The sequence below is a fragment of the Solanum verrucosum genome, unplaced genomic scaffold, assembly GCF_900185275.1.
Source record: "Solanum verrucosum unplaced genomic scaffold, falcon-dt-bn FXZP01000176.1, whole genome shotgun sequence".
NCBI lineage: Eukaryota > Viridiplantae > Streptophyta > Magnoliopsida > Solanales > Solanaceae > Solanum > Solanum verrucosum.
The window spans coordinates 2,986,434-3,000,065 of record NW_026020412.1 but is presented as its reverse complement, the minus strand read 5'-3'; positions in this window follow the sequence as shown (position 1 = coordinate 3,000,065).

The window sequence follows — 13,632 nt, the reverse complement described above, 5'->3', positions numbered from 1 at the left end:
CCTAATATAATTAATTTTCTTTCCTTTTATTCTCAAATCAGGCCCCATATTGGATTAATTTTACTCTCCTATACGTGAAAAGAAGAAAAAAAAACTCCCATTACCCATTTTCCCGTCTTTCTAGGTTTTTATCCCAAATTTCTCCTTTCTCTTTATTGAGTTTTTCACTATTGTTCTCTCCTTTCCTTGTCTAAGAAAATTATCTCTTCTATTTTCCTCCACTTTGTTCATGAAATCTCACAATTCCTTCAAAATATTTTTCACCCACTGATAATGGTAAATACATTGTCACCAAGTATCTTTTGAGATTTCTCTCTATTATGTAAAGACACTATTAATTAAAAAAAATAAAATTGGGTGCTGAAGATTTCGAAAAACTTGTTGAAGACCAAGTTGAGGAAGACCAATTTCCTATAGAAAAAACTTATCCGCACCGGGTATTTACACCAAACTAATGCAATTTGTATTATTATATGATTTAATGAAGTAGAACACATGTTAATTAATTATGGTTAAGTAAAATAAACTATAAATTTAAACACATGACATGCATGTATTGGCTTGGTGTATACACCCGGTGTGGGTAAGTTTTACCCATTTCCTATTAGTTTGTTTTGTATTTATAGTTTTTTTAGAATTTTGTATCCTTTCTCAATAAATATTCAAATAAGTATGTATGCTATTAATATTTGTATTCATTCAAAATCTCATGTTGCATAGTTTATGAATCTTGTATTTGTTCCTAATTTGAATTCATCCCAAAGGTATGTCAACTAGATATGTATTTTATTTTTAGGAAGAGCAACTTCCTATAGTTTATTTTGTTTTTTTGTTTTTTTCCCCAAAATTTTGTATCCTTTCTCAATTTGTATTCAAACCGTATATATGCTAAAAAAACATATTGCATAGTTAATGAATTTGGTATTTGTTCCAAATTTGTATTCATTCTAAAGGTATGCCAACTAGTTATGTATTTTATTTAAGAATGATTGCAACAAATATTACTTATTTCTTTTTAGTTTTATATTTCATCTCACTTTTTCATCATATTATTTTTTGTATTTTATATATTATTATATTAAATACTACATAAAAACTAGAATGGATACAAATACAAATAAAAACATATTGAAATGAATACGAGAAAGGATACAAGATTCTGAAGAAAAAAAATAAATACATAGTGAAAAAAATACATGAATACAAATATGTTTCTTAAATAACTACAAACTCATTTGGCATACCTATTGAAATGAATACAAACTAATAAAAAATATAAGTTTCATTATACAAAATACAACATGAAAACTAGAATGAATACAAATAGTATACATATTGGAATGAATACGATTTAAAAAAGATTACAAAATTTTGGGGGGAAAAAATACATTGTGAGAAAGGCACACATTTGAGTTTTCTTTGAAAATGTAATTGATGAGAAAATGAAGTGATATGTACCTTTTTTTTTGAAATATTCTCTCCCTTGATTTTCTTCCTTCTGTTATTAAATAATTGTATTCTTTCAAATTAAACAAATTTAAAAAAATACATAAATCAGATATATAACAAACTAAAATATTGACACTTTTAATAAAAATTGAAAATATGGCTAAGAGATCCTATTAAATGCTAAAATATTGACATTTTGAAAATTTTCCCATTTAATTAGCTAAAAATAAAATCCACATAGACACCACATAGATAATATCACGTGGAAATATGGAGATTTATGGAGGGTAAATATGACCTTAAAGTTAGATGGCAAGGGAAAATATATATATATATATATATATATAACCTTAAAAGCATGAACTCCTAACTTGATGAGTTGTGATTTTTCGATGAGTTGTGAATTTTTCAAAGAGTTGCGACTTTTTCAATATTGTGACTTTTCCAAATAGTTGTGACTTTTCCAAAGGGTTGTGACTTCTCAGAAAGGTCATGACTTTTCAGATAAGACACAAAAAACACTTGTTCATATTACCCTTTGTTGACTATAAATAGAGGGGTTTCCTCTCATTTTTCAACCACAATTTTTTTTAATCTTATACTCTTCTTCTTCTTGCATTTTAAATTTTTTGTGTGATTTATTGTCGTTGAGAAAGTTTGAAGTTTAGCGGAATATGAGGTACAACTATTCTGATGAAGTAAATCGTTCTATCCTAAGATGGTATATTTCATAACCTCGAGTATTTGAGGAAAATAAATACCTCGAGTACTTGAGGAAAATAATCTTGATGATATAATAATTATTTTTTTACTTAATATATACATTAGTATGTAATGTTCCAATATATAACTGAACATGATGTAGTCTAAATTCATTTGTTTTTGTTAACAATTTCTCTTGTGATGTAGATATATGCTTTTGAATAACTTTTTGCAATATCATTAGACTTCTCAAGAGCTAGAAATTGTCACGATTTGATTTTTTTATGCTCAAGATAAAAGAATGACTTCATTTATCAATGATACTTATGTGATTTAGATTGTGAGGGAGTTAACTTCAAAATAAGTATTACTACATAAACATTGCCCTTTTGTTTTACTTATTTACTATTTCTTAAAATTTCAGTATTTTAGACGAAGAAAAGCTCATGTGACTTGTAATAATGTCAATTGAAGTTTGTATTAGTTTAATTTTTATTATTTATTTAATAGCTAATTTTTATGAGATAAATATTTTCATCAATGCAAATATATATATATATATATATATATATATATATATGTCACTGCCCAAACTCAAGGGGCGCAACTGGCTCCTAATGTCAAAACTCAGGCCCGAGTCGACCTTGCTGAACCATTTGCTACTAGCGCATGGCAGCCACACACAATCAAGAAAACAAACAAGTATATCTTGGCTTAAAACTAAGCCCTCGGTCGGCAAGGCCCCTGCCAACAGATCTATAAAAGAAACAGCTACTCCCAAGAGTTCATATAAACAAATAGCCAACTAGCATAGAAGTCCTGATTGGGCCGTCAAGGCCACTATGATCTCTATACCAAAACTGAAAGGAGGTATATATCAAGACAATACATCAAACAACTCATAAGCTTCAGCAAACCAACAAACTAGGCCATCATGGCCATAACGTAGCTATACACCCCACACACTAGTCTGCAAGCCTTTAAGAGCAGTAAAGATTGGCGGGACAGGGCTCCAGCCTACCCATAAAAATATATACAACAAAAGCTAACAAACCTCCCAACTCGGGCAGCTTCGGAGGAAAGGGGCTAGCCAACCGGATAGAAGTCAATTTTGTTGCTGAAGAGGTCTACTTGGTCATCTGTCGGGACCTGCATGCATGAATACAACAACCCCTAGGCAATGGGGCATCAGTACGAAATAATGTACAGAGTATGAAAGGCTATAAACTAAATGAGCAGGTATCATAATATACCAAAAACAATTGGGTAAGGAAATCAAAATTTAGATAAGCATGCTAACCCACTACTGAATCTAAAAATACAAAAATGATCAAACAACAACCTAACCAAGCCCCCATAAGCTCGACAGGTACAAACAACATACCACCTACCTAGGCCCTTATAAGCCCAGAAGGTGTCAAATCAATCTACATACCCCTATCGGTAGACCCTTATCTTTGTAAGAATTCACATAGCCCTTTTTGGCAACGACATAACCCCGCAGGCAACACATAGCCCTCTTAGGAAACATCATAGCGTTGTAGGCTGCACATAACCCTCTTTTGCATCAACATAGCCCTGTAGGCAACACATATCTCTTTTTGACATCAAAATAGCCCCTTAGGCAACACATAGCACTCTTTGGCATCAATATAGCCTCGTGGGCAACACATAACCCTCTTAGGCAATAACATAGTCCTATTAGACAACATCATAGCCCCCATAGGTAGTTCATAGCTCAACAGCTAACCACAATAGCCCCAAAGGTGACAACAAACAATTGAATAGGCTAAAGACGAGCAATTTAGCTATAAACAATATATATGAATAGTGTTCAAGTCGTTCCTAACTTAGGGTCGTTCTTAACCGATTATGAGAAATGAGGGTTTATAACCACTCAATCAGCCAACCACTCACAATTACATCTACAAGATCACCAACATTAACTACATTATTATATCACTCCCAAGCTCTAAGAAAATATGCCGAACGAAGGGAATAGCCTTAACATACCCTTTTCTTTATAATTTATGCTGAAAATATCTTTGTACGCACCACTACAACACTAAAAAAAAAGTAAAATCAATCAGTAATTAAGGACAAGAATAACTATGACAATTCGACAATCAATACGGATTCCTATCGTAAATTACTATCCAAGACCTAAGGTATCCATAAACTGATAAAGATGGTTCCTACCTTTCTTTACATGTCCAGAACACTTGAATAAAATCAAACCACTGAAAAAACCTTTGTTGCCACAACCTCCATGGAGCTACACCGCTCAATTCACCATGAAAACTATACCAAAACGACTAGCTCGCGACATAGGGCAATTTTTGATAAGGAGCCAAGAAGAGATTATGAACATAAAAGGATGATTTGAGGAGTAATTCTTTGATTTTTGTGGGTTTCTTACGAGCTGGAATGAAGAAAAATGAAAAAAGATGCTATCTTATAAGGTTCCACCAATCTAGGGGACCCACCTCACATGCCTGCTTGCGCAGTCTCGCAAAAACGTAAATATCTCTCTATTTTGAAGTTGTATGAACGAACAATTTGATGTGTTGGAAACTAGATTCATAGACCTTCGATTAAAAAGGAACTTACGATAACTTTCACCAACTTTTATTTGCGACTTACCTAACTTCAAAATTTGAGATACAACCCTTGAACACTTATAATATGATATACCAGATCATTCTTAAGTTATTACTCACCCTCTTTGTCTTTCCACGAAGGTACGAGTTAATTTAGACGTTTTGAAAAGTCGGGGTGTTACAATATATATATAATTATTTATTTATTTATTTATTTATTTGGGCAGGTATCTCTATTTAAGTTAAAAGTATTATATATGTCACGAATGTATTATCAATATAACAAGATCTTCTAACTTCAAAATATATAATTTTATAATGTTCTGAGTTCTTTTTTTTTTTAAAAAAAAAAAAACTCACAACAAATGTGAAAATATGTGAATATATATGAATCATTTAAAATTTATCATTTACAAATTAAATTTTATATTCAATAATATGGAATACATATTTTCATTTTGTCCCTACACTAAATTAATATATAATAACTATAAAAAATAGTAACATTAAGTAAAAGTCCTATTTATTTATGTAAGTATAACATTTATTAGAAATTCAGCTATTGCACATTAATTTTTTAGTTATAACATTATAAATTTTCTTAGTTATTACAAATTATTGCAAATGTTATTCACACTCTTTTACATTCTTTAGTTATAATATTATGAATTCTCATAGTTATTACAATAATTATTTCTATCTTTCATCTTTCCTTATATTAACCTTTGACCAATAATTTTTCATATTATTATACCGCCCCTATATATGTGTATAATACGGTGTTGTCAACCAAGCATGAATCGTCCAAGAAAAAATAACAAGTATCTAACTATATCTTTGTTGGGTGTAAGATAAACAAATGATTATATATATGATTTCATATATATAATATATTTTTTAATTTTAATTATTAGTTTTTTCGGTAAAAAAAAGAAAACTTTTCTCAGTTAACTATAGACAATCAGATAACTATCTTTGATTTATATACACAATCAATCGAGAAGTCAAATATGTGAGCCAACAACAAGAACGTCATCCATTATGTTATAACATATAAAATAAACATTAATAATAAAAAAATAGTTCTAAAAAATAAAATATAGTTGTTCTCTTCACATGTTCATATGACATCTAAACAGTTTAACGCGAAATACACGTGCAAAACACATTTGGTTAGGTGACAAGAAAATTGCGCAACAAATATCGTCTATAAGATAATATTAGTGAGATACGACTAATTAATTACATGATTGAACCCAAACAAATTGAAATAAATATAAACATTATTGTATTTAACTAATACATTTTTTTATTCACCATCTTCAAAAGTTCGCGTGAATAAGCGATATATATGAGGTTCCACATTGAACATTCACAAAAAGAATCTGTAATATTATTTTGTGCAAAACTTATTATTCAAATCTTTGCTTAAATAAGCAATACTATTTACTATAACATATATTTTCTGAATTGGTAATCACGTACAACGCACGTGTCGAAAAACTAGTTACCTTAAAAGCATGAACTCCTAACTTGAATGTTAAATTACTATAGTATAACTTAAAACACTCATCTATATCTATTTGAACAACATATGTTCTCTTGAAAGGTTGTGATTTTTTTCGATGAGTTGTGACTTTTTCGATAAGTTGTGACTTTTTTCAAAGGGTTGTGATTTTTCAATGAGTTGTGACTTTTCTAAAGAGTTGTGAATTTTCCAAAGGATTGTGACTTCTAGAAATATCATGATTTTTCAGATAAGACATAAAAAACACTTATTCATACTATTTTTTATTGACTATAAATATAGGAGTTTCCTCTCATTTTTCAACGACAATTTTTTTTAATCTTCTACTTTTCTTCTTCTTGCATTTTAAAAAAAATTGGGTGATTTATTTTCGTTGATTTATTTATTTGGGTTATTTATTCAATCTTAGTGAGTGATTCATATTATTTAGGAAAAATCACCTAACTACACATCATTTTTTATCATATTTTCTTATTTTCCCTACCATTTCAAAAAATATCAAAAATCCCCTCTTTTGCTCCCATCATTCCCTTTTTCGGATACATTAATTTGAAATCTCATACCATGATTTTCTTTCCTTTTTTCAAGCCACAAATCTCTCTACAGTTACCTACATTAATCCATTTTTTAATTTCAAATCTTTTCTCTTTTCAATTAATGATTTCAAGTTATTCGAGAGATAGATTTCTTTCCATCACTTCAATTTTCATTTTTTTTAATTTCTTTTTTTTTAGTTTTTTCATCTTAAAAAATTATTTAATTTGTTAGTCCCGATCTCTTTACTGGAAGAGGGGTGGAAAACGTTGCTAATGCAGAAAGTTCATCTTGGAGTGCATTTGGAATTGTTCCAGGAATTTCTAATGGCGGTCTTGATACACTTCATTCCATTAATTCGATCTTTTAGTATTGGGCTTACCCAATTAGTCTGAGAAGGATACATCTTTGTTGCTTTCCGTTGATTAGATTGTTGATTTTTTTTCGATTTTTTGGTGGTTCATCTTTTCTGATACATATAGGTTCAAAATTTTTAATGTATCTAGTTGATTTTGTTTCTTAAACTAATGTATACTGCCTTCGTTTCAACATTATGATACATTACAATTCTAGCATACACAATGTATCGTGTTCAAATATTAGTTTTGATACATAAGCTTAATTGGTATTGATACTTGATACAAAAATTCTACCAAATGTATCATTATCATGTATCAGCCTTTTCATCTAAAAATTTCTGATACATATGGATTCTGCTCTCAAACAAAATAAGTTACATAAATAATAATGTATCATGCACTAATTTTTTAGGCATGATATGTAAATTCAAATTTATACTAAATGTATCTCATACATAACAATTACCAAACAGTAATGTATCGATCTCAAACCTAACATCTTATGGGCAACACTTTTTTATTTAATGTATTTAGTAGAAATACAACACTTATCAATTGAAATAAAATACATAAATAGTAATATATTGATAATCTATCCATCTCGAAAACATAATTCAAAAAACGATTACATAACATTATAAAAGGTATGAATGATCCATCAAAGCTATGCATCTCTTCAACCTTTTTGTTTGTTTTATCAATGCACAACAGATACATTGAAAATCCAAACTCTTGTTTCTTCACGTCAACGATATATCAGATCTCCAAATTTTTTTCAACTCATCGATTTCTAATTCAATTGCAATGACTGATTTGAGATTCACAAACTTCAGTTAGTTCTCTCCACAAAACAAAACATATCAACCTTTGAATCTCAAATTCTGATAAAGATCTAAGATTCTTAAATTGCTGAACCAAAAATCTAATTTTTAAACAGATAAAAGCAAAAAACACAAAAGAGTATTGATTAACTACAAATTTCACATCAGTCACTACTCAAAATAACATCTCAAATTCCAAGAAAAGAACCCCATTTTGAGAAAAAGGGGAAAATGGAGTTTAGCGGGGGGGAAAATGGATTGGATTCTTGCCAGAAAGGGTGAATCTTGATGAACAGTAATACAATATCAATGGAGGTTCTGTAATTGAAAAGAAAAAGTATTAGAAATAAAATGTGAAATTATAATTAGGGTAGTAACAAGTAGGTGAGAAAAAGACGTGGGATTTTGAGTATCCATTGGGAGCAATTTGAAATTTTAAATTTCTTCGTTCTGGATTTTTCATCGTATTGATTGAGAGTAAGAAGAAACCTAAGTGTAATTTATGGGATTTAATTAGATTTTCAGATTTTATTCCTTTTTTAGTGCAACAGAAGGATTCTTCTTGTATTAGAATTAATGTATCCGGATGGTGAATTAATGTATCCAGATTAGGGGTGTGCACTATTCAGATTAAACCGAATAACCAAACCAAATCAAACCAAATTTTTATTTGGATTGGTTTTTTGGTTTTTCGGACTGGTTTTGGATTAATAAATTACTTTGTTTGGTTTCTGTCACGACCCGAGTCTACACCCTGGACGTGGCCGGCACTCAAGAACCATTGTTGGTCCCCAAGCAAACCTTCATCATGGCTGACTACAAGCGGAAGACTAACTTAAACATACAAAAGCTTAAAATTGAATAAAATTCAATAAACTCAACTTTTCAAAACTTCAACTTAAATGAACAACTTAGAATAAAATTATATATTCAACTCGCCATAAAATAGACAACTTAAGTCTTTAAAACATTTAATAAAATAAAAGAATAATACAGACTTCTCAACTATACTGACTATCTATGAAGCCTCTAACTGATAACGATGGAAGTCGGGACAAGACCCACGACATCCTGACTGAACAGAAAAGTAAATGAAATCCTCCGAAAGCAAGGAGACTCACCATAGCTAACTCGAACTCTCGAATGTATCAACGAAGCTCCTGTTGATGATCCTGAATACTTGTGTCTGCATCATAATACGATGCAGGCCAACTGACATCAGTATATTGAATGTATGAGTATGCGAGTTGGAGTGCTAAAACAACATAGGCTCAAAAGAGATTATAAAAGAAACACTTACCTTGGCTCTTTTCAACTCTTGAATACTTAAATAAACTCATTTTATTATAAAGCAGTTTAAAACAAGTGCAATATAAAGAAAAACTGTTGAAAATATGTTGTCAATTCATAATCATAATATCATAAAAAGACAAACCATGCTCCCTCTCAAAGTCTACTTGTGCAATGCATGAATGAAGTCCCATACCCCCATTCACACTAAAAAGAGCCCCTTGAGAAACTATGCTACTACTGCTATGGGAGTTTCTCTAACCAACAACCATCACTTAAGAACTATAGTGATGATACAACGCTTTACCTCACGCTGCCGAGGCACATCTTATACCTTGTCGTGATATAAGAAGCTAACTCACTAAGTGGATCCACTAGTCTATGCGAAAAAGAATCATCTAGAAAGTATAACCCTTTTCTACCCATGATGGCTACATGGTTTATGTAGACTTGAGTTAATATAAACTCGCATCCCTATATCGGTGCTCAATACTACTCTTAAAAATATACTTAGTTCTTTATGTTTAACACCATACTTCTTCTGTGATTTGAGATTAGTGCTCAAAAACTTAGCTCAAAGGCTATCTTGGAAATCTCAGTTTCCCTGCTTGCTTTATTTAGAAAGCTATTTCTCTTTTCTGAAAACTAGCCTAAAGGCTCTTTGAAAATCTCAATTTCCGTTCTTATTTAAATGTGAAAACAAATTAAATCTCTTTGGGAATACTTAGTCCCCATATACTTTTGAAGAAATGAACTTCAATCTTTACTCTTTACTCAACTTGAATTGTAAGTTTTAAAACAAAGTTAAAAACATTTGCAAAAGACTTTCTTGAAAAGACTCGAAGAACTTCCTAAACTTGGCTCTCAACTTTCCTTGAATTTGAATTTATGGATTCAAGGTTATGATTCATGTTTCTGGATGATTTCTAGATGTTTAGAAGTCGTTTAGAGTAGGTAGAATCAATAGGGAATGTTAATACCCTTTAGAAAGGCTTAAACAGACTGAATGACGAAAATTGGGTGAAAAACGCCGATCCGGGCACGTCCGGTGCGTGCCATGCCAGCCCCACATTACTGGGGCTCCAAAATGGCGCACTGTTGGCGCGCCGCCCCAGCCTCTCTGGCGCTATGGGGGCGCGTCGCGCCAGCCTCCCTTCCGGCGAATTCATGACGAATTTTGCATCTCGTTTTCTGATCCTAAATCATTTTAATTCGATTCTTTTTCTCAAATTCACTTTAGATTCATGTACCCAAATCATATACACAAAATCTAACCCAAAAAACTTAAAGAAACAACACTTAATCATCAAGAAACTCCTTAATCCCTACTCATGATCAAGAACGAAATCAATTCAAGAACATCAAATTCTCAATCTTTTTAGGACGAAAACACGCTAAATTAAACATGCTTGGCGCGTGGGTGAACTAACCCAAAGCTATGTGATCTCATATACCTCTTAGGGATTAAACCCATGGCGACAATCCGCAACAACTCTCAAGAATTTCGACGAACGCTTCGCTCCTCAATTACTCTTTTCTCCTCTTTACTCCTCTTGAACTCTCAACTAAAACCCTAGGCGTATTTTAGGATTATAAAACTGAACCTAATAGGATTTGACCCTTAAAATATTACTAAAAATGAATTAAATCTGATTGGGTAAGGAAAAGACCAAAATACCCCTCTAAAATCCGGTTAACTTTCCTTAACTGGACAGCCTAACTTCAAAAGGCCATATCTCACTCATCCGACCTCGAAACTTAGCAAACTCAGCGGCGTTGGAAAGATAATTCAATGATCTTTCCTATGATATCTGATAGCACACCTAACTCATCCTGAGCTAGGAGTTATGGTCATTTGAAGTCGACCCAAAACTCATACTTGAGCATAACTTGCAAAATTTCAGATTTTGCTATTTCCAATTTAGTTTTTTTCGAACTCAAAGTGCTACATCTAGTGAACTTAACACTTAAAAGAAATTTTAATTCCTCGGTAAAATCCTACTCACAACGAAGGATGGTTCAAGTCTTAGTTCGAAAAATTTTCTGGGGTGTTCAGTTTTGGGTTTTAAAAAATAAAAACCGAAAAACCAAAATATATAATGATTAGGTTTAGAATTAAGTTGGAGTTAACCACTTTTTTCCCTTTTTGGTTATTACCTTTCATGATGATTGCGTTTATATTTTATGTTTGAATTACATCTATAATAGGTATACTTATAAGTATTGGGTTTTAAGTTTTACTTATGATTTATATTAGAAAGTATATTTAAGGGATTAAATATTATTACTTTGGTTATGTTATTAATTATTGACATAATCGAATAAACAAACCGAAAAAAGCCGAACCAAATGGGGAAAAATCAAACCAAACCAAATTTATTTTGGATCGGATTGGGTTACACTTTTACAAAACCAAAAACCAAAAAATCCAAATCGAATAGTGCACAACCAAACCGAAAAACCGAATGCACACTCCTAATCCAGATGGTGACTTATGTATCCGGAAGGTACACAATTTAAGGGGTTATTGTAATTAGAAAAAGAGTAGGGATAAAATGTAATTTACTCCTTACACTATGGGATTTATGTAAGTTTTGAGTAACATAATTGTTTGATAGCTTGATCAACAACTGAACTCTATCTATGAATTTTGATTTTTAACTTTAATTTTTAGTTCTTCAAAATAACGTATTTGGGCTTGGCTTAGTGAGTTTTGAGGAATTTACTTATTTTATATACATTTGTTATTATTTAAAGTAATATATATATATATATATATATATATATATATATTATTTTTTAGAAATAATTTAAAATATCTTATATTTTCTCTATCATTATTTTTAGTTTGCTTTATAGTTGTGCTATCAATTCTGGATAAATTATGTCTGGTTTGTGTTTAAGTTTGATTTATTTGTACTAATGATCATTTATTTTTATTTTTTAACATGTACAAATTTCATTTACAGGTTTATTTTGGGCTCTAATTTATCTGTATTTTTTTTTTAACTTGATCAAAACTATCATGAATTTCACGAAGTCTAATTACATTTTTTTTTATAAGGATTAATTAATCTTTCTTGTATCATAAAAAAGATAAAATTTCAAGAATCTAAAATTTTGTAGAATTCTAACTTGCAACAAAATTATTATACTTAGTCAATTACATTGTAAACCTCCAATTCTAATTAAAACACGACGTAATTAAATATATTTGACTTGTTATAAGTATATTTTATAAGAATGATGTTACATTTACCTATAAACGTTTATCGATTTATATATTTGGTTATGTCAAGAAACAAGAGTAGAAAAAAGAAAAGAAAAGAATATATTTATGTATGAATAAAAACCAAATAGTCGAACCAAAACCAAAATCAATAAATATCTATTTTGGTTTGATTTAGTTTTAATAGTTTAAAACCTATTAAAATGATTTAATTTTAATTTTAATCAAAAACCGATCTAGATTACACGAACACCCCTACCTCCACCTATAAGGAACCAACTTTTGAAAAAAAAGAAGAAGCCAGCAGTTCACTAGGTTTACATTAGTGTTTTTTGTTTACGTGTAACTTATTGATGGTCTTGTCTTCTATTTCAAAGAGAGTGGTATTCACACATTTGGGCTACTTTGAAATCGTCAAAAATGTGTTTAATAGATGCACATTTAAATCACGTTGGAGTGTTTAATAGGTATTACCTTTAGTTCAACTGGCAAAAGGAAAAAGAGTCAAAAATACCTTTAAACTATTCAAAGTAAGTCAAATTAACCAGCATTATGTTTTTCGGATCGAAAATGTCTTCACTATAACATTTTTGGCTAAAAAATATCCATAACTATCCAAATGAACCAAATATACCCTTTCGTCACAATTGTTCCAAACCAAGGAAAAATGGGGCAGTTTTCACTAGAACTATTTGAAATGGATTAGTTTTGTCATCCATTTAAAGTTCAAGACAAGTGCTCTTAATTTTAAAGATTTATTTTGAAGATTATAAGATTAGTTTAACTATTTTAAATGACAATTATCATACAATGGCAGCTTTATAAAATATTAAGTTTGATTATTATTAATATTATTTTTTCAAATAAACATTTATTCTATTATTTCTTCTTTTTTTATATAAACAATTCTATTATTTCTCTTCAAAACTATTATACTGACCCTTGACTGAAATCTGGGATGACTTAAAGTTAAAATACGTAATAAAGCATATCAAGGTATAATTGAAATTGATTTCTTGTATCAAATTATTCTTAGAGTTAGTAAGAAAAAGATACATAATATCATGTTCAGAAATAATAACTCACACCTAATATGCAAGGAACCAGAAGGAAAAAAGAA